This window comes from Nymphalis io, chromosome 10 (assembly GCF_905147045.1).
Source record: "Nymphalis io chromosome 10, ilAglIoxx1.1, whole genome shotgun sequence".
NCBI classification, from domain to species: Eukaryota; Metazoa; Arthropoda; class Insecta; order Lepidoptera; family Nymphalidae; genus Nymphalis; species Nymphalis io.
This window is the reverse complement of record NC_065897.1, coordinates 327,108-351,391: the sequence shown is the minus strand read 5'-3', so window position 1 is coordinate 351,391 and position 24,284 is coordinate 327,108. Positions and strand designations below refer to the sequence as shown.

Here is a 24,284-nt window from a genome sequence, read left to right as displayed (position 1 = left end):
ACACGATCATCGGTTAAGATTCACGCGTTCTTACCACTGGGCCACCTCATGTTTATAATTATATTTGTGTATAAGTACCCCTTTTGGCTGTATTTAAAGCTAATAAATTATATTTTATTATATTTTTACGCCAATCTCGAACCTCTAACAAAATATATTAAAATTAAAATTTATTTCATTTATTTAAAATACAAGTAAAAGGGACATAATTAAATTGCAAGCGTAATGAAATAGAAAAAGCAGATTTAAACATACGCACATAAACACAACACATCCATGCACACACATACAATTATATACTTAGACTTATTTTATATCTTATACATATAGTTAGTTCTACATAGTTCTTGTTCAGAAACATCACTGTATATATATATCACGTGAACATATAATAAAACTCATGAGTGTCAAGCATATAACTCCCTAATTTTTTGAAGACAATTAAAATTATATAAGCCTTTAAAATGTAATTTTCTTTTTTTTTCTTTTTCTTTTATAGAATATGAAGGTGGACGAGCATATGGGTCACCTAACGGTAAGTGGTCACCAAACGCCCTTAGACATTGGCATTGTAAGAAATGTCAACCATCGCTTATAGCCAATGCTCCACCAACCTTGTGAACTAAGATTTTATGTCCCTTGTGGCTGTAATTACACTGGCTCACTCACCCTTCAAACCGGAACACAACAATATCAAGTATTGCTGTTTTGCGGTAGAATATCTGATGAGTGGGTGGTACTTACCCAGACGAGCTTGCACAAAGCCCTACCACCAGTAAAAAAAGTAATGAAGTATATAATATACTACTGTCTTCATATATCTTACCGCACGCTCCAGATTTATTTTAGGGCGAACGGGCCCACTCGACCAGTTAATAGGGCTTTGTACAAGCCCGCCTTTGTAAGTACCACCTAATCATCACAATTTACCGCCAAAAAGCTATAAGTAGTATTGGAATTGTCCGGTTGAAATAGTGAGTGAACCAGTGTAACTACAGACACAAAGGATTACGTCGGAGTTCCCGAGGTCGAACAAATAAAAAGCTACCACCGGTTTGGACGGCAATATTTTACCAAACCGATCTGAAAATACCCAGCGATATTCCAAAACCTGACAAGAACTAGCGATAGGAACTCAGCGGTTTTATTGTGTCAATGCCCATAATTATTTACATTCTATATTTGTATACTAATATGCGGAATATAATATAATATATGGGGAAAAAACCGCCGGAACCATGGCGTTTTCCTATTTGAAAAGGACATGGACATATATATATTATTTATATGTATATATAAATAATTCACAGACTATAGTATTTTAAACTAAGTCGGAAAAATCGTGCATCTTAAAAGGTTCTATGGCGTGCGCTGTTTGAATACTATAAATAACGTATCAATTTCAAACACTTCATATAAATACATTTTGCCTAATTCACACTTTACAATTCGAACCAATAATTTAAGAAATATTAGAAGATATAGCACTATGCATAGCTCTCAGCTAATGTTTATATCTGATTAAAAAATATACGGTATAAGATCCTTATTTTACGAAGTCGGGACGGGCAGATATTATTCAATAGAATTCAAGAAAGAAATATTCAGGGGACGATTATTCCCAAATATGCTTACAAAAATATTATGTATAGCACAATAATAAAGATAATTTTGATATAATAAACACGGCCATTGTATAAACACGAGAAGTAAAGAAAAGTTATAATACTTATAAATATTTTTAACCTCACCTATTAATAAATTTATACCACTTGGTAGGGCTCATTACACAATAAGAGTTTGTATTCATTAATTTCCTAATCATAAATACATAGTTGACTGTGTATTTCATTTGAGAAAAAAAAACAACTGAGATTCTTACCGGTTCTCTTCGGTAGAATCTATAATTCGAACCGGTATTACCTTTATATTCAATTTAATTCTGTTAAATGAACAATTTAAAATGTTGGTCAGAATCTTTTTTAATAAAGAATATCATGCTTATCGTTTTTTTATTCGTAGTATAAAAATGAATACGTTTAAAACTTTAAAGTAAGCATCAATAAATACAGCGTTTGCGACAAAATAGATAAAAAAATAAATCAGTGGGCGTACAGCAGATAAATATTAAAAGTATGTCATAGATGAAAGTCCATTTACTACAACTAATAATATAAAATTATTTTACACGATGAAATATTACATCATATAATATGATATTATTATATTATATTAACTTTTTTTTTATAGAATAGGAAGGCGGACGGACCACGGAGCATATAGGCCACCTGATGGTAAGTGGTCACCAACGCCCATAGACATTGGCATTATAAGAAATGTTAACCATCGCTTACATCGCCAATGCGCCACCAACCTTGGGAACTAAGATGTTATGTCCCTTGTGCCAGTGATTACACTGGCTCACTCACCCTTTAAACTGGAACACAACAATACCAAGTACTGCTGTTTTGCGGTAGAATATCTGATGAGTGGGTGGTACCTACCCAGACGAGCTTACACAAAACTCTACCACCAGCTAATTTTATATATTCTATATTAAAATTATAAAGCTGACGAATTTGTTTCAAATCAAAATCAAAATACTTTATTCAACATTGAAGCATTACACTTGCTTATTGATAGTCAAACCAGAAACTAGCACCGGTTCGACATTTTTTTTGTTTAGTTGAACGCGCTTAAAAGTTCTAAAAAAATCGCAATAGCATATGACTATATTTTAAGGTTACCATACAAAATGTCACAGTATAACCTTTTGTAATAAAATACTAGTATGGTAATCAAATTTTTTTCTAAATTATTTGCGAAGTAGTTTTTATAAATATGACATTAATTCTTATGATAGATATCGAGATAAGATCATATAGTCAGTTTTTAGTACTTTTATAATTTTGACATATTTCAACAGGTTGTCGAGTAGATTATTTGAAAATATTCATACTCGTATTAATTAATATAAATAAAGTGGAAGATTATAGGTTAGGTAGGTATTTCGTTTCGTCACTGCATATATATTTATCTCAATGTTATGTTAAATTTATACTTAGTTACTGGTGGTAGAGCTTTGTTTTACTGGTGGTAAAGCTTTGTGCAAGCTCGTCTGGGTAGGTACCATCCACTCATTAAATATTCTACCGCAAAACAGCAGTACTTAGTATTGTTGTGTTCCGATTTGAAGTTTGAGTGTGCCAGTGTAGTTACAGGCACAAGGGACATAACATCTTAGTTCCCAAGGTTGGTGGCGCATTGTGATGTAAACGATAGTTAACATTTCTTACAATGCCAATGTTTATGGACGTTGGTGACCACTTTTCATCAGTTGGCCCATATATAATATTTAAATACACAGATTTACCAAAAATTTAAAAAAGACATAATTTTGTGTGAATCGAAAAACCGTGGTAAAAACAAAATCTCCGTTGCTATTTTTTTTATTTAACATAGGTAGGCAAATGGGCCGCTTGATAAAGTGACGACCATTGCTTATAGACATTGACAATATAAGAAATCTTAACCCTTACATCGTCAATGCGCCACCAACCTTGGGAACTGAAATGTTATATCCCTTGTGCCTGCAGTCACACTGATGCACTGATGCACTGATGCACTGATGCACTGATGCACTGATGCACTCACCCTTCAAACCGGAACACAACACTAAGTATTGCTGTGCTGTTTATCGGTGGAGTATGTGATGAGTATTGAGTGGGTGTTAGCAACGCCATATTACCAATTAAAATGTTTATAAGGAAAAGGGTCGGAGCTTTTCCAGGACGGATTGGATGAAGCATTATTCATTTAACACATTCAGGTTTCCTCACGACGTTTACCTTCACCGCTGTGTACGAGGTGAATTATAAATACAAATTAATCACGCAATCTTCAATTGAGAATTTTAACGTGGCAATTATATCGAAAAAAACATTAGTAATATTACCTCTGAACCTGTTTGATTCAGAAACGGTGACATCTAAGGCGCTCTAAATTAGAATGTTTCAATATACTAACTTGACATACATATTATATTAACCAATTACACATCAAGGGCGACAGGTCAATCTTATCTGGTCGATGAGCACATTCGTTATATTGAATACAATGTTTAACGGCCTTAGTCTAGTGGTTGATACCGCAAATGCCAGAGTCCCGGGTTTAAATCCAAGGTCGTTCCAGTGAGGTACTCACTGTGGTTTTCTCTACAGGTATTCTTAGTAATGCGCCGGAATCGGGAGTTCGGTACACTTCTGTGCTTCTGAAAGCCGATGAAAGCCACACATCTGGTGACTAGTCCTTCAAATCGGCCGTTGTTTTCAAAAACTGGTTCTAAATAAACGTAAACATTTTATCATTATTAGTATCAATGTACTTTTCTTAACCTTCTAGAACTGTCATTTGGGATTCAGTGTTTGGCAATCAGTGTTTTTTATCAATGATAAAGAAATACGAGAAGTGTAGACCAGGTATTTTTTTAAATCTATTTATATATTTCGCTTATATAAATATAAGCGAAATACTACTCATCACGAGATTGACTTGAGAGCGCCCGATTGACTTGAAATTTGTCACAGTCACTCTTCTCCAGCCGAGAATACCGAAAGCCGAGATGGCCCAGTGGTAAGAACGCGTGAATCTTAACCGATGATCGTGGGTTCAAACCCGGGCAAGCACCACTGAATTTTCATGTGCTTAATTTGTGATTATAATTCATCTCGTGCTTTACGGTGAAGGAAAACATCGTGAGGAAACCTGCATGTGTCTAATTTCACTGAAATTCTGCCACATGTGTATTCTACCAACTCGCATTGGAGCAGCGTGGTGGAATAAGCTCCAAACCTTCTCGTCAAAAAGAGGAGAGGAGGCCTTTAGCCCAGCAGTGGGACATTCACAGGCTGTTACGGTACGGTTACTCTTCTCCGACGTATACGCTCACTAAGAGCAGGGTTTATATTTTTCTTCTTATTTAACTGTGCGAAGCCGGGACGATTAGCTAGTCATTTTATATACCTACTGCTCAGCTTTTCGCTGTATATAATATACATACATCTACATCACAGGAGTGAGTCAGTGTAATTACAGGCACAAGAGACATAACATCTTAGTTCCTAGGTTGGTGGCGCATTGGCGATATAAGGGATGGTTAATTTTATTTTAATAATGCCAATGTCTATGGACGTTGGTGACCACTTACTGTCACATCAGGTGGCCCATACGCTCGTCTGCCTACCTATGCAATAAAATAAAAATAGTGAACATATAATTTAAACAAAAAAATAGAAACTTTAAAATATAAAATTTAGTTTACTAGTATATATTATTTCTAAGCAAACATCACGTCAACAGAATTGTCGTGTTTACAATTATTAATGACGAATATCGCGTTCAAAAACACAATGGTACTCGTAGGTACATATAAAAAATAATATATTGACATCCGTATAAACATCTAGGGGGCCCACGCCAAAGGGCAAGCTAGCAAGCGCCAATTGGCATTGGAGCTGAAGCCGAAATGATTTAATTGCCCAGCAGTGGGATATATACAAGCTGTTGCATTACTTACTTCTATGCAATTGTTTTAGGACTTGTATGTAACCTTAGAGGAAATTAGTCATCATTGAAAGATGTGTTTCTTACTTTTTATATACAAATTTTTGCCTTAATTCAGGGGTTCCACAGTAGTGATCCTGTAATTGACATATTTAAAAGATTATGTGTTTAAAAATTTTAAAAATACGTATGTTTGTCTTATTTTCCTATTAAGACATTATGTTCTAAATAACAGCTATGTCTATATATAAACAAAAAAAAAATATTCGCATTTTTGACCAGCCTAACACGTTATGAAGCTAGTGCCGACACGGCGATGAAATCCTCGATATTTATTTACCATATAGAACATACTCATTCAACTTATTCTTTCAAATATGCTCTTAAGAAGCACTTTTGAATCATTTCATAACTTAAATTGAATTAAAAGCTACTTGTTGGTAACGTAGTCTACCGAGAAGAACTGACCACTCCAATAGTTACACTTTTCGTCTGTCGTATTAAATACAAAACTATGTATTTTATCAAATACAATGATTTTCATGTATCCTGTTTGAAAATTATATCATAATTGTACATATTAATATGTAATATCTATGCATGTATATTATGTATATATACTTTGAAATTATTTGAACTCCATATTTATACTCGTAATTTCTTCGCATAAAATATATTATTACTTCACGGTTTCACAAAGTAAAATCATAATACAGGTCAAATAGCAAATCAATTATCTTGCAACTGGCTTAGTAATTTAATGAACACCTATAAAATAAATATATATATACAAAGTATTTCAGGGTGAACATTTTAATACTTTTATGTTAATAACTTGAATACCCATCCGCTGATATTCTTTCGCCGGTTCTTCTGAATTTTTGACAATCAATAAGTAAGTAATGATTCTGAAGTGAATAAATATTTTGGACTATTTTCAATGATACAATTTTTGTTACTTATGTCTCGAAGCTCTCTTATGAATCCTAGGCTATAAAAAAGATGAATGAAAGACTACATGTAGCTGAAATGAGAATGACTAGGAAGAGGTGTGGCGTGACAAGAATGGATAAGAGAAGGATTGAGTATATGTTGGAATGAAAAGAGATGAATGGCACGTGATTAGAAGATTGTTGGATATGATCACGAAAGGAAAAGGAAACCAAAACCAAGGAATTGATGAAGACGTTGTGTGAAAGATGCATTAAATAGATGAAAGTGAGCAGGTACATCCTGTTTGGAAAGAATGGATGACGACGACCTGCTGCGCCAACCCCAACAAAATTGGAATTAGATAAATGCAACGGTGTGCGCAATAGGAATCAAACATTTTGGCGTTAGAAAGTTTGACGCAATCATTAAATATCAAAGTTCCATTCATATTTAACTTCATTTATCGTTATCGTGTCCAAAGAAGTTATTTTTATGAACGTTCAAAGGTCTGTTTAGTGCGAAGTGAGTCAATTACACCTGTAAGGTGAGTCCAACCGTGCGTTGCATTTATATGTACATATTATTAAATACTACCGAGACTTTTGACCCCGAGCAAGCTATTGTACCTATTAGAAATTACTAATTATTGTTTCCCGTTTGTGTTCACGATTAATTATAATTATAAAATTTTACATACGTATTGAAGAACTAACAATGCCCAGTGAAAACAGATACACTTGGACCACAACCGAAAATCGCGAGTTGGAATCCGATCAAGCGCCACTGAGTTTTATCTTGAGGTAGGACAAGCTTGTATGGGCAGGTATTACCCACTTACCATATATTCTACCGCCAAACAGCAATATTTAGTATTGATGTGTTTCGGTTTGAAGGGTGAGTAAGCTAGTTTTACTACAGGCACAAGGAATCTTAGTTACAGTTGATGGCGCATTGGCGATGTGTAGCTCAAATTATTGGTATAGCATTATTGATTTTTATCAAAATTATATTTTAAGCTTTTCAATATATAAAAGTATACAAGTATTCGTATATATGTATGTAGCAAATTTTCATCATCATCAACTACAGACTACACTCTTTCCTTTTTACTCGTCTGGGTAGATGCCACCTACTCATCAGATATTCTACCGCAAAACATTAGTACTTGGTATTGTTGTGTTCTGGTTTGAAGGGTGAGTGAGCCAGTGTAATTACAGGCACAAAGGACATAACATCTTAGTTCCCAAGGTTGGTGGCGCATTGGCGATGTAAGCGATGGTTAACATTTCTTACAATGCCAATGTCTATGGGCGTTGGTGACCACTTACCATCAGGTGGTCTATATAGTCGTCCGCCTACCTATATTATATAAAAAAATCTAACAGGAAATCGAATCAAAAATACTTAGTCTACTAATTCACACAAGGATAGAACCGATAACAGAGATAGACTGTTACTTTTTATTTAAAAACTCCAATATAAAGTTCATACGGCTGCACGGTATCAATATATAAAGATTGTAAAGGAAGTAATGGATATAGTCATTGAAAGGGCAATAGGATATGTGTCGCTATCGCCAACGAAACGAGGACATGACAAAACCTCGGAGTTCCAATTTTGATTTACATGTATTGTTATTGTGGTGTTCAACCATTGATAAACAGTACTATCGACGCATCACCGGTTATACTTATCTTAAATGAAGTCTGTGCATCTGTTCCGTGCTCTTGCAAATTATTATTGTTGCACTATTGATACGCTTACATTCATCTCTTTCTGTTAATAACCTCTGTTGCTTCCTTTGCAAGTGTTCTTTCACACCGTCAAAGTATCCATTTTTTGAATTTCAAAAAATTAACAATTTTCAATCACACACATTTGTAGTTTAATTAATTCAATTTAACCATACATTGACTTAAGCTGCAATTTGGCAAAACGATGATAACAAATATCACAAAACGATTTTATCCGATGTAAACGGTGTTTTTAATAGTTTCGGGGTAATTAAAATTTTTTCGCGAGAACGTAAGTAGGAAATACATGGGACTTAATAAATATATTACAATACTCGCCATCTGTGTGAGGTTTTCCGATACTTTCGCTTTCGTAAACATTATAAAATAACGATAATCGACTATTTACCTGATCGTAACCGCGCATGCGTATTCGCATCTATAGTCTTATGTTACATAAATAAGTACCCGCTATTGTTTTTGAAAATTATGCGCAGCCACTCGTGACTAACTTCTTACCGGTCAACATAGATTGCTCGTAAAATAACAATACTAACTATTATAGTAAATGCGAAAGTGAATTTGTTTTTCAAGTTTTCACGTCTTTATTACTCCGATCATCATTAAATTTCGCATACACGTTGTACAGAAAAGGACAAAGGGTACCTAAACCGCGACCACGAGTGAGCTGAGCCACAAAAGGAAACTAGTAGTAATATAATATTAGTTTATAGCTTAGCGAAGTTTGACGAATACCCTTTCGAAGCGTTTGTGTTAGTATAGTAGCCTGTAGTAGTGTTTGTAGTATATATATACAATGGATTAATCATTACGCAGTCAACGCACGCGCATTACTTTACTAGTAAATTATAACGGAACATTTCATGTTGACACTTTTACCTTAATACCCGAGGTATACGAGGTAGCTAAACAAAACCATTTGTCCTGCTCCTGTCACTGTTCTCTCGCTCTTGCTAAGAAATCATACTTTACATAATATGTACGTGAATATTAACAACATGTAATATTGATAATATTGTGAGTTATTGTGAGTGAAAATGTTTTATTTAATTTATCCGTTATTATCACTGTTGTTTATTAAACGGTATATATTAGTCATTACTTGTATTATTCAATGTAGCACTACAAACAAACTAAAAGTCAGTATAAGTAAGCTCGCATACCAAATTTTATCACAAATATTTTATTAAAATCAGTTTAGTAATTTAGTCATGAAAGCGCAACAGTTACTTTCGCATTTATAATATTAGGATAGATACAAGAACATTTCTTATGTAAGTTTTCGACAGTGAGAATTAATCAGTTTTAGGTCATTCTACAGGAGAGTTCAAGTCGTAATTAGAAAATATAAAAACTAATAGCATGACGAAGAGTTTTAAGAATTATTAGTTTTACTAAAAAAAATAAAATAAATAAAATCCCTTTCTTTTCAAATATTTAACTCGGGTTCAAACCTAAGCAATCCCCACTGGGAGATTTCCGCTTGTCTCAATTTGTGTATAATAGAGTGGAAAACACTGCATGTGTTGGATGAAATTCAAACGCGAGTGTATATCGACCAACTCAACATACTTAACAGACCTTTTCCCAGTAGTGGGATATATGCAGGCTTCAACTAATTGTCTTATTATTTAATATTAATATTTTATTTTAAAAAAAACCGCCGAGTTTCTTTCACCGGTTCTTCTCAGGTCTGAGGTGTTTATTTCCGAACCGGTGGTAGATTTATGACAATCAATAAGCAAGTGTAACACTTCTACATTAAATAAAGATTTTTGACTTTAATTTTAAAACACAATCCCTTGTTTTTCACAAATCAATCCTTATCAGACTTAAGATATTCACTGTCTTCGTAAATAACATTTTATTTATATCAAGATAATATGTAAACAAAACCTCTCTATATATAGTCCTTAAACGCTAAAGATTAACCTCATTTATATTGGAGAGAGTAAATTGAATAGCTCGCGCTTCTCCCTGCTTCCTGTCACAAGTTTAAGAGATCTAAGCGCGCGTATTCACTATATTTGAGAACATAGACTTCAGTTCGTGTTCTTTAAGAATGCAACATAGCACGTTCAGCGTGCGAACTCCGTGTGTAAGCGGTTTTTGTGCGAACACAAACCGGAACATAGGATTTTTAGATACCGTCTAGTCTAGTAGAAATTTAATTGCATATTCGCGGAGCACATTTGCGCGATTGCGCGAACAAATTACCTTAAATTACTCTGAAAATACAGTTTTTTATCAAATGTATATATTATTATGTTATGTGTCCGAATTTCTGTGTAGGCAATTTGCAGTTAATACATACCGTAAATTCAGCTTTAAAAAAAACGAAATGCAAGCTATACATATATCAAGTCACTAATTATTAGTAATTTGCCAAAACGGATTAAGAATGTTTTTATTTAGATATTGTTGCAGACACGCGAAGCACATTTGCTACGCAAACAGTGAACACGCACCTTAAGATACTATTAATCAGTAACTTGTCGAGTTGATTTGATTTTGATTTGATTTTTGTTGCTTATAATTTTTTCCTGTGCATTTCACAATAAAACTGAAAGGAAACGGTAGTTCGTCATTCAAGACACAAATTATGGATTTGGCACAACTGGGAAGATAGACAGACTTACTTTTGCATTTATAATGACTTGTGACATGTTTGACTGTCTTTCATGCTTTCATGGCTTAACTGAACCGAATTTGATGAAACTCGGTATAAAGCAATCTTGAAAAACGGGGCCGGCAAACGTAAAACGTAGATATTGATGGCTATTGAAAGTATTTATAATTAAAGAGACCCAATAAATAAATATGAAGAAAAATACAGTTTCGTTAATAAAATAAATATATTTTGCAGAAAGGCATATCGGCATAGGAGAGCAGCAGCGCCAAATGCCAAGGTGATTCATTATTAAAAACATGATAAAAAAAATATTATTAATTTAATAATTGTATCCTAAAGCGATATTACACTAACTACCACCCATTATTTGCCAATCATTTCATGTTAACGATATAAATAAATATTACAATAATGAACACGCAAAGCTAAATAACAATTACAAACGCAAAAGCTACCATGGGTCTGGAATGTAGGTTCTATATTTTGTATATTGTGTTGCAGACACTTGGACCTTGAGGTAAGAAATTAATATACGTTAAGGTAATTTAAATTCAACTCTCCATTCATTACCTTCGCTAGTGACAGGTGGAGTTTATTTTTCGCCCACCAAAGCTATTCTGTAACAATACTCAGAACTCAGCTCGGAATACCTAAGCAGAAAAAAATCTGTAACAAAAGAGCGCTGATAATAAATTAATCGATATAAAGACAAAATGAGAAGATCCTGGTAACATTTTCCAAACCATTCTAAGCTGAAATTAATGCTCCCGATTTTTTATGTTTTTATATATTTAATTTAAATATATCAAATATATCAAAATATACATATATATATGTCGCGGATTCATATGGATTGCCATTTTAATGGCCGCCATTGTCGTCCAATATGTTGATTTTATTAAATCAATCAGTGCGCACGTCCGGCGCTGGCGCTGTCCTGAGAGCAAGAGACCAAGAGACCAAGAGACCAAGGGGGTCGCTCGACAACTCCTTTATATTTTATATTTCCATCAGTCGGCTACATAATAAAATAGGCACCCGTCTTATATTTTCACACTTGACGTCTGACAACCGACCAACCTACATGACATACATCACGTTGTGTGGTGCGGCCATTCTAATAAGTGACGTCGTATACCCGCTTAAATTTATTATCTCTGACATATATATATATATATATATATATATATATATATATATATATATAATAAATACTTGTCACATACTATTTATATATAAGCCGGGTAATACTGGTGTAGCCCTTGGAGTTTGTAATTTTCATTGGTATTATTATTGGTCAAAATAGCGACCATAGTTACACGTATTCTATGATAATTTCGGTGGTTCTAAAGATATGACATGAACAGCCATGTGATCGACAAACATACGTCATGTTATCTTAAGTTAAGCGATGTAAGATAGATAAATAACATTAAAAATAATTTATATCCATTCTATATCAAATAGCAAAACTATAATTTTCAAGAATAGATTGACAAGTATCAAGGTCAGATTCCTAACCATTAATTGTTTTTATATATACGTTTTTATATTCATTTAATATTAACGCAGCTCTGCTATCCTTTGGTTACAACTAGCAACTACCTTCATATATATTTTAAGACCAGCGCCATAATCATACAATATTCAATGAAACAGTTACTACTGCGACTTGACGCTCACACGAGACATGGGGTCCAATTCTACTAATAAATTGTCACTTTATCGCAATCGAATAGAAACGACAATCGATGCCGTGTAATCGTTTTCTTATTCCACTAAGTCGGGCGAAGTTGTATAGAACAGTATCGGGATAATATCGTAAATGTTATAAATTAGTAGAAATTTCCTAAAACACTTACTACTTTAGATAAAATATTTACTACAACCGATAGAAAGCCACCCTTTATTTTATTTATGACAATTGATTGAAATTGATATTAAAAAAATATACTTTAAAGGACCCTCTTGAAAATATCGAAACCCCCTTTGGAAACTCAGACTTTTCACCTTCATTTGAAGGTGAAATGTGTATTCTATTCTATAGGAGTCGAGATATTGTATAGCGCAGTGGTTAGAACATAAATAATGATTACGGGTTCAAACCCAAAGGAGCACAACTTAACTTTTATTTAGTTATTATAAATAATGTAAAAATATATGATTCACATTCAAGTTCACTTTTTAATTTACAATTAAATCTCTACCTTTTATATAATTATCATCTTTATTAAAGTTGTAAAAATTATCACCGTTATTAGTGAATTTTTAACAAAACAATAAATAATTGCGTCAGGTATCATATTCCGTATCATTTACTTATTGAAATCTTTATATTTTTAAATACTATATCAACTAAAAAATCCATTAAATGTGATTTAGAGAATAGAATATACTTCTTATATTTTCAGTAAAACTTTAGGTGCGATTAAAATTTCAAGGTGGACAAAGTTTCTATGTGTCACTTTGAGTGAAACGCTTCTGACGCAAAACGGAATAGCATTGAAATTGTATTTAAATATAAAAGTATCTAAATCTAAATAGCCAGAAACAAAACAGTTCAATACCCTTCGCTCCTTTGTTTGTCAACTTTCTTTATTGGTGAGCTGTTATTTACAAATGCACGTCGTATCATTAAATGAGCACAAGTTTTAAATAATAGAAAAATATATTCGAAACAGTAATTCATGTATGTTCTCCTCAAATTATCAATTATGGTCGAATTCCGTTTTGCTGTGCAAAAACTAGTACAATTAAATGCGCGTTTTTATTTCCACATGCAATGCAAGCACTATTAATAAATAAAAACTCTTAAAATGAATCAGATAAAAATCTTAGACAGTATATATATTGTACCTACAACGTAACGTAATTAAATAATAATAATTACAATAAATAACATCTTTTTAAAAATATATAATAAAAAACATCTTTTTAAAAAATGGGTTACTTCATTGCGTCACCTATCTGTAACTTTTTATTAAACTATGTGAAAGAAATGTTAAGAAGTGATTTTTTTTTAATTTGCTTTAAAAACTCGACCCGTAAGGGTAGAGTAAGCGCAAAGAGAAGTGGATCGTGCTTTTCATCATAAAGCGTTGCTGTTTTATTATCTCATATGATTCGGCCACGGCGGCCAATCCCGAAAAAACTAGCCAACTGCACAGGACATATTATAGTATACAAGTGTGTGTGCTAACACAGGCGCACTTTCTTTTTTTTTCTCACTCTCATAATCCGATGGAAGTCTGTCAAGAGCGCAAAAATTCGGGCGGAAGACGAACGGCTTTACGTAAGAACACAAGGGAACAATTCTACTAATGTATAGCGATTACGTTACGATTCAATTCCAATTCAACTTTGACTATTTATTCGGAAAGGAACCGAACCGGTATGATGTTAACATATACCGTTGTGTCAAAACCAAACTTAATTGTTAGCTTTTATGCCAATAGTCGATAATTACATTAAAAAACTTTAAAAAGGATAAACGGCAACGATCACGCGTCGATTTGATTACGATAAAGTGACAATTTGTTAGTAAAATTTGGCCCTAAGACCATTTTCCAGGCTACTGAAAATATCTCGACTGAAAAACCCAATGACTTTTTGATGGCCCGTCCAGGGGTATGAATGAAGTGTGAAATAAACGCTATTTATAATCATATTTGTGGTAAAATAATGCATATATACAATATAGTGTCGATCATATCCTAATAGATTTACTTGTGATTAATTTGGCAGTTATATAATATAATTACAAACTTCTTCCACGTTGCGCTTTAAATTCAATTTAATCCGCTTAGCAACTTCAAAATGCTTTTAAGAATCTACTTGATTCTAATTTTTTTTTTTTTTTGAAATTTTGTTAGTTTGCTGGCAACACTGGAAGTCATTTAAAAAAAAATTACATATTGTTTACCAATGCCCACATGTACAACAATACAATAATATTTATCAATACAAAAAGTCGACTAAAAACATATAATTTATTTTATCAATATTCTATTTAAATTCCTAACAAAAATTTTGTTTTGTTTTAATTTATCATTAATTTTCATTTTGTCATTTACGTTTTAGCATGATGTGTTTACTTATTAATTACAACATTTAGCTATTTTATTTTTAAACTGAGTTTTTATTTTCATATTTATGTTTTAGTAGTAAACCAAAAAATTAACATATAGACTGATGTATCATCACCGGGCCATAAAATCGTTTGCGGCGGAGCTATTCCGTTAGAACTCACTTCATTACTCACCCATAAAATCTAGACAACCGACTTATGGTAATATATAGTATGAAATCCAGCGAGTAGAAAGTTAACGCTTGCATAGCAGATTTTTATAAATATCATCCCTTGAGGTTTAGTATGCCTAAATGGCTTTCGGTAAATGTTAACGGTTAAACAAAAAAGGTAAATATTATTTAAAATACATAAATAATTATATATGAGGGGATGAAAGTTAAATGATAAAATATTATGCTACGCGATTACTTCTACGAAGCGTCAATATTAATTAGTAATTAAAATAAAAAACATGTATATTCTTTTTTATATTCTGCTTACAGAAGGAAAATTTAAAACTTTTTAATACTTTTTCATATTTTTTTATAACATTTTTTTTAATACATTTAAGCCTTAAATAATATTTATTAATATTTTCAATATATACTATAAATATTTTGGTCGAAGTAAGTTTTGGACAAATGTGAAATATTTTTAAATCGGTGAATGTATTAAAATATTATAATACAACTTGAAAAAAAAATCTCAAACATTAAAATATTGCGAAATTATTATAATTATAAATTATTATTCATACCAAAATAAAATTATTCATCGATTCCTATAATTTAAAAATATCCGAAACCTTTTACTATAACTAATTTACGAAAGTACTATTTAGTACTATCTAAAGTTATATTTAATTACCCACATAAAAAAACTACATGCTTAAAAATATATTCAGCTTTTGACAATCCTTAGGTTAATGTTTTAGTTAAATTAATAAAATATCACATGAACCTACCTATTTCGTACACGATCAATCGGACATATTCATCACATACACCCACGGAACACACGTCGTTATCCACAAGAGTTTGAACTCCAACTGACGATTTACAGCCAGCCCGGCAGCTCACTTGCTTAATAGTTAATACTTACTATTACAGTAGTATAAATATTACAGTACAGTATTATAAACTCATTTACAAACACCACAAGATATCATTTTTATATCTTACTGTTCCCTGATAGTGTATAAAGATTACGGGTTCAACTTCGGGCAAGCACTTCTGAATTGTTATGCGCTTAATCGATGCTTATAATTCATCTCTTGCTAGGCGTTGAAAGAAAACACAGTGAGTGAGAGAGTACCTGCATATGTCGAATGAAATTCTACCACATTCGTATGTATCCACGTTGAAACAGTTGTGGATATAGCTAGGATATTTATAGATTATTATTTTTTTACCATAAAATTAAACTCTTTAACTACATTATAACTTATTTGTATTTATGATATTCGTATCGTTACAATTAAAACGACATTTGAGATGTTCATCTGACCGAGTTTCGTCCGCGGCGGCTAATCTCAAGGACCACTAGCGCGGCGACTGATGCTGCACCGGTAGGCTTAGTAGTATATGTTAATGAAATATTTATATCTGAATTATCTTTATTTTATAAACTTGAATATCTAATGTTTTTTTGGTAGTCTCATTTTTCACTTCAAAATTATGAAGCGGTAACTGTAATTCAACTTTTTGAATGATATAAATTTGCATTAATTATTTAAAAAGGCTTATAATATCAATAGATACGACTACTGTTTATAATTTCATATGAAAACATATATAAAATGATTTAACGCAAGCTTAAAGTTTGATTCCATTTAAATTCGAGGAAAAATACCACATATAAGGGTGAAAACATTTTTATATGAAGTCGGTGTTGTTTTTTAAAAAAACAGAAAATTTTACTTAATAAGTAAGCTATTTGCTTTAACATTAAATTATTAGGTTTATGAAAGTGAGTCTTGGCCTTATTTTGAGGCTTCTCATCGACACCTCTTATTAGTATGGTTCAGTGTCCCTGCTCATGTTCATCAACTTATTTGCGCATTAATAGTAATTGTTTATTTGCGCGCACACGCAAATAAAGCAGACCTTTCGGATTCCAAAATCTAAGTCCCAATAGTAAAAAACAACAACATGCAACTTTGTATAAATAACATTTTTTTATTTTATTTAAGTATGAAGTTTGCGCTCTTGTTAAGAATATTCTTTTATAACTGGAGTAGGCTGACGGGCAAACGGTCTATCTGATAATAAATTGTCACCACCGTCCGTCCACCAGACATCGGCACTGTAAGAAACATTATCTATCCCTTACATCGTGAATGCACACCCAACCTCGGGAATTAAGATGTTATTTCCTTCGTGCCTGTAGTAACACTGGCTCACCCACCCAACCGGAACATAATAATCTAAGTAATAATGCATTATGTCAGATATAAAATTGTTTTATATTGTTTTTTTTAAAATAATTAACTTAGCTGCCATGGAACTAATGAGTTAGCGTATGAGGTGACAGCTTCTATTAGTCGTCCGAGTCAATTTAATGTAATTATTTAATTTACTCCGTCATCAGCTCTATTCGCAGGATTTAATAACACTTCATAAAAATCATTCTATTTAACTTCATTAAATGCTGTCTGCTGTCGTGTAATATATATAATTATTTTCATCTAAATGTTTATAAATAGTCGACATTGTCCAGTGATGAAGATCGCTTCTTTAAACCTTAGAAAATATTTCTGAGTTTTTACTCGCTTCGTTTGGGCTGTTTGTGTTATCAGTGAAACACTTTCATGCCTCAGAAAGCACGTAAATCCATTAGTCTCTGATCGTTCGTGTTCGATTGCCATCCTATTGGACTGCGAGGGTTTGACTATTTCATCATCATCATATTCAGCCCACATTAATCCACTGCTGGACATAGGCCTCCTCACAGGTGCGCCAGTTCTCCCGGCCCTGTTTTTGTTTTTGTTGTTTGACTATTTGTGTTTTGCAAATACTTGTACAAACAATACTAACTACTAGCCGTAATTCGATCCAAAATCCTTTCTTTACATGTTTTATTAAAAATACAATTTTGGTTACTTCATTAACGAACATAGCAAAAAATAAGGAGATAACGCTTCCTAAAGGTGAGGAGCGCCGCAACCAACCTGGTGACCATCAATAAAGACTGTTATATCTAAGCAAATTAACCGATTCAATAGAGTGGAATCATTTCGCCGATCGTAATAATCCAATTAATACAAACAAAATTCAGTGATAAACAAAAACTTTCACCAATAGAGACGCGACGTATGACTTCAACTACAACGGCCAATAACTTCTGGACTTAAATGACTATTTATACTTGTAATAAATTATAATTCTTTAATTTTTAATATATTCAATCCATAATATATATTCTGTTATTATTGAAATATAAAATGAATTATGGCGTTTATTTATTATTATTATGATTCGATTTTAGTATAGAAACGTTCTAATAATATTTTTATAAGAAGATTAAAATAAACCAATAAAATGTCTCACACACTTAGACGTCTAGAAAACTATTTATATATACATATACGCATTATAATTAAGAGTTCCATTGCAAAGACTGCGTAAATGTAATAAAAAAAATGTTAATTTAATTTATTCAATCGTTTCTTAAAAATAAAAATTAAAGTTATGTTATGTAGCAGTTCGTGGTGGTGTAACGAAAAAAACAAAACAAAATAATCTAACGGAACTTGTATTTTTAGTCTGAATACTTTTATCTTGAACAACCGCATCGCTAACTGTTTTAGAATATATTTTTTTTTTTTTTATAGAACAGGAAGGCGGACGAGCATATGGGCCACCTGATGGTAAGTGGTCACCAACGCTCTTAGACATTAGCATTGTAAGAAATGTCAACCATCGCTTACATATCCAATGCGCCACCAACCTTGGGAACTAAGATTTTATGTCCCTTGTGCCTGTAATTACACTGGCTCACTCACCCTTCAAACCGGAACACAACAATATCAAGTATTGCTGTTTTGCGGTAGAATATCTGATGAGTGGGTGGTACCTACCCAGACGAGCTTGCACAAAGCCCTACCACCAGTAAACTTCAAAGGCGTAAGTTGCACCTTTTCCATGTCCGTGACTCTGTATTATTTCATGTGATCTGCTTTAACCCACTGTACTATAATGTTTTCATATTGAAACATTACGCTTTTCCCCCACGGGAACAGTGGAGGGCTCTGTAGGGCTCGCCAGTTTCCAAGGCACAGAGTGCGCCCCGAACATCGGAATACCCACTAAAAAACCTGCGGTACCCTTTCCGTCTTAACAGGCCTCCATTCTCTAGGGGGGATTACCAGAGTACTGAGAACCCCCCTAATCCCGGCGACGAAATCTGAAGATTCAACAAAGGAAATATAAAATTTATTTTATTCTTATTTCGGCTTCAAGTTTCAGATATACATATATGAAAATGAAAAAATAAAAACTTGTAAATGTTTATTTAAAAAAAAACAACATTTACCAGTTTTTGGTGTATTCGGCGGGACCCACTAGGCACTCCTATATTTCGTATTTAACTAAACGATATCTACATATTTAAATATATTAGGTAATACCACTCGTGTTCATATCACTTGTATTTAATGTTTCTTTAGAATTTCCAACTTAGAAATGTTTTAAGAGAACTCTTCATTGTATCTTCGTTAATAGTATTTATTTATCGTTAAAAACTGAGTTACTAAGTTACACCCCCTCGCCCCTTTTTGAACCATTAAAAGGCAAAATCGCGCTGTGTTACTTAGATACTTACAAAATAAACGAATCACATTTATATCTTTAAAAAATTAAGAATACTTAATTTATTTAATTTCATCCGAGACCTATATCTTGACAACACCTACCATTTCTCATCCCCTGCTACTACGACTTACTACTATTATGGATGGAATTCTCAAAAACACCATATATTTTATAACTTTTCTCAAGTCTACAGAGCGTTTTGAAAATTTTTATAAACAGACAGTCATAATTACTTTTACATTTATAATATTAGCGTAGATAATGCAAAGATTAAGCGTAGATAATGCAAAAAGTGTTAAATAACATTCATTTGCTAATGTCATTATGCCAATTTTTCTTTGAATAATGATTTATGGAAGGAATTTATTTCATAAATATTACTTATGTTAATAATATAAAAACATATAAAATGTCATTTAAAGTTGAATAATTTAATCACAAATTACTAAGATAGTAGATTTTACGTTGTTACAAGGCCATCTTGTTCAGGTATTTGCCCGTATTTCCTTACATGAAATAAAAGTCTCGAGAAATGCGTCACCACCTCGTACGGATGCTCTCGTGCTTGTGCTTAGGGTCAGTAATTGTACAGAGATTTCTTGTGGTTGTACAGAGCTCCATAGAGTAGGCTTTAAATTTATGTGTGTGTGTGTTCTGCTACGCTCCACAGGAACTGTTTGTTGACGTTAATTTTATTTGAACATCTTAAGGTGTCTTCCCCGGTGCGTGATTCTGCGGGTTACTCACGCACGGCCGATGACCACGAACAGTCATGCACCGCACCGAGGCCTTTCCAACGGTGCGTGTCAGCTTAAGATTGAAAGCCGTTTTGTCATTCTAAAAGGAACACTAAATGCAAATACGCTCTGTATTTGCATTTAGTGTTCTGCTTACTGACAAAAGGGGTTGATGTATTTACAATAATGGAGATAATATGAAGAATATCATCTCCTTATCCACACACATTCAAATATCTTAGACACACTAACAAAATCGTTAGAAACAAGCACGCAAAGTTATTTAAAATATATACGTAGAACATCATTATTTATTAGGTAAAATCGATTAATATTTTCTAACATGACATTTAAAATTAGCAATTTGTAAAGCTAAAAATATGTGCAGGATTTTTTTTTAATTATTAAACGAAAACCTCGCAAATGGATTGATATTTCGGAGACAGCATCCTGGTTTTGTAAGGTTATCTTTGCTTCTCATGTATATATAATATACATCAATGTTCTATTACAATATATAATACTGTTGGGGGTGAACATAATATTGTTGTAACTATAATGTGAAGCCACAGCATTACTCAAACTTCGATAAAGACATCCTGAAAGAATTTTCGAGATCCGAAAAGTCCAACATTGCAAAAAGCTTTTTTTAGTAACACATTCTATGTCTTAAACTTGCTCCAATGTATTATTCCAACATGTTTGACATTTAAGATATTTATATTCAAGCGTCAACAGCGCAATGGTAAAACAGCGATGTAAATTGTAAAAAAAGTCGCAGATTCGATCTCGACCCATTGGGCTATTGTCGTCCCCACTCCTAACTTGAGCTTTACACTTAGTTGGAGGGTAAGTTTTTCTTTTATAAACTGTAAAAACATCCATTAACACCTTTAATAATCTATATTATTCCGTATCAATGTGCACTATCTAACTTTCCTAACCGTGTATACTGCGGTGTCGAGTATACCTGCACTACTCCTCGAGAATCCTACTAGAGCTTTGAATCTAACGTATTTTGATACGAAACACCCAGAAGAACATTCCGTTACCAATGGATATTTTCATATTTTCAAGTTTTTTTTTTATATTAAGCATAAAATTTCTTTGCAGAAATGTTAACTTTAATTTTAAGTTTCATTTACCTCCATCAAGAAATGAAACCGATATCAAACAATTGTTAAACATGAAAACAAACGAATGTATTAACTATTAATAAAAACATTATATAAAACGTAGGTAATAGTTTTTACAATATCTGCTTCAGTTAGTGCTCCAAAAGAAAATTTAAAGCTTCATTCGGAAACATTGTTCTTTAATAGATTTAATAAATACGATTTTAATTGGGACTATATTACAGAAATATAAAATTAAATCCTATTATTGTTACAAATCTTAATATTGTTGTCAAATTTTACTGGTACGGCTTTACGGGAATGTGCGACCCAGTCAGCGACGGTAACCTTAACGGTTAATAATTATCCTACTTCCAAACATCGATAATACGTGTTGACGGGTGCAAGTTAAGTAAGCCAATACACCTAATTAAAGACTCGCAGCGCATCGATGTAAGACGTTATAATTTAATTGTAAATTATTCTATCTATTAAATTTCTTCGTTAGCTAAGACATGTAAAGTTAAAAGCAATAGTTAGTGCATAGAAGTGAAAGTGTTGTAGTTTAAAAAAAAACATAGCATGTTCCGTCAATACGTAATATTATATCCTCAGCTAACATCAAATCATTGTAAATTATTTTGTAAGAAAACAAACATTATTCTTACCGTACATACATTGTCGATCACAAATAAAAAAAAAAACATTTTCTATGTTAGACAGATTAACTGCGCCACGTGAGAAATTCCATAAATCAAAACTGTCATGTTTTAACAACTCGTAGTGTACAACAGTTGCACTTTCTTTACTCTTACAGTCCGAACTGCAATCTGCTCGAACGGAATGAGATCGGGTGCAAGACCAGTGGCTTTAGACGCATTTCTGAAGCACGGGAGTGTAGCAATGTATCTTTCCAACACCGGCTAACTGCGATATTTTTTATAACCCGGGGTCTCATTATCAAGACCAATTAAGAAGTTTAAATTTACAAATACTAACAAGCCAGTTTATTTTGCATGCATTTATTTTGGTTTAGCGAAGTGTATTTTTCAAGTTTATTTATCTATCTCCATTAATAAATATATTCTTACTTTGCGATTTTAGGACATTTAGGCTCCGAAGGTAGAAAGAGTGTAAACTGAATGCTTTTCTGAATCTAATTAATTCAAACGGCCTCTGACCCGCAGCGAACAATAAGTATGACGCTATAGTTGGAAACGTGTGGAAAATGTAAATATCGACTTATAGTTTTGTGTAAAGGCAACGCTCGAATTGTAAGTAGGGACAACATTGTAAAAAAAAGTATCGACATTCGAATAAATATTTTAAAATATTTAAATGTTATTTATTTTATTACTTTCAGTATAAAGAGGTAACTTTAGTTTGTTCAATTTCCTCAATTACATATTATTAATAATATTTTATAAAATTTCCGCTATATATATATCCACAATATATAACAACGGCAGATTTTACAAGCAGTTTATTTTGAATACAGATTTTGACTTTGACTCTGAATATGAGTATTTTATATAATAATTATAGTTGAGCATTTAGAAACTTTATTTATATTTGAGCATCATAGTCGTTTTTAAAGTAAGAAATAATAATTTATGGAAGATTGTTTTTAATATTATGTTTATTTTATTTTTTCACTCTTACATACGTATCCTCCTGTACCTATGTCCTTCATCCAATTTATATTATGAATTATACGATACTTAATATAAGGTGTATTTGTATCGTTGTACGGTATCCGTACAATGATTAGAAAATAACCACAGTGATAAATAAAACGACAAATGTCTGTAATATGTGATCCTTTAATATGTAACTTCATGATTTTTATGCATTTGCTGTACTTAGCTACCATACCCACCATTGTAATTAGTAATTAGAGTACATGTTTTCCTTTTTATAACACTTTATTTAAATTATACAACCAGCAACATTACTGATACACAATATAAATGTTTAGTACTTAAAATGTTTTAATATAATAATCGCATCAAATCGCTCGGCATGGAAAGATACTCGAATTAATTTTCAGTTAACCAATGATCGAATTGTCCCTTTCAACGTTAAAACATTGGATTTTCGTTAGCGCAATGTGAAAGACGCATAGCTCCATCTGTATTTAGTATTTAAATCAACCACTTCGAATGTCTGATTTTATTACGTCCGGGCCTGATTACTCATTATTAGATCATTCATGATATCATAATAATAATTCATTCATCGAACCAATGATTCAGTATTTTTCTGTATTTAAACTCGAATGTCGTGACATGTCAATCCAAGCTAAATGTTGTGTTTATTTATCGTTTCACCTCCTGCCATTGGAATGGACTACAAACATTACAAGTCTGACAAATTAATAACAATTACTGTCAAATGCTAATTGTACACTGATTAATTACAGAAAGCAATTTTTATTGCATTAGAAACAAAATGACAAGTAAGATTAAGTGATAAAACATTTATTAAAGAGCTAGGTAGCATTCTACGACTATGTAAAATAAATCGTTGACTGCCCGTTTCTCATAGTTTAAATTTATCATAGTAATCGTAAATAGCTTAAGAATATATGATTCGCCTACCAGTGCTAAAGACGCGTTTCGAGCCGGACCCCTTGAACTGTTATCATTCCCCCTCGTTACATAAATTAGTT

General features: G+C 32.5%; 1 protein-coding gene across 1 annotated transcript in view; it reads right to left on the bottom strand.

The window, feature by feature from the left end:
* The window catches only part of LOC126771260 (ATP-binding cassette sub-family G member 1-like), a 55,843-nt gene extending 39,814 nt beyond the window's left edge, over positions 1-16,029 (bottom strand). The window contains exon 1 of the mRNA XM_050491049.1: positions 15,915-16,029. The gene's annotated coding sequence lies outside the window, so the exon portion shown is untranslated. The remainder of the gene's footprint in view (positions 1-15,914) is intronic.
* Between the last annotated feature and the right edge of the window lie 8,255 nt (positions 16,030-24,284).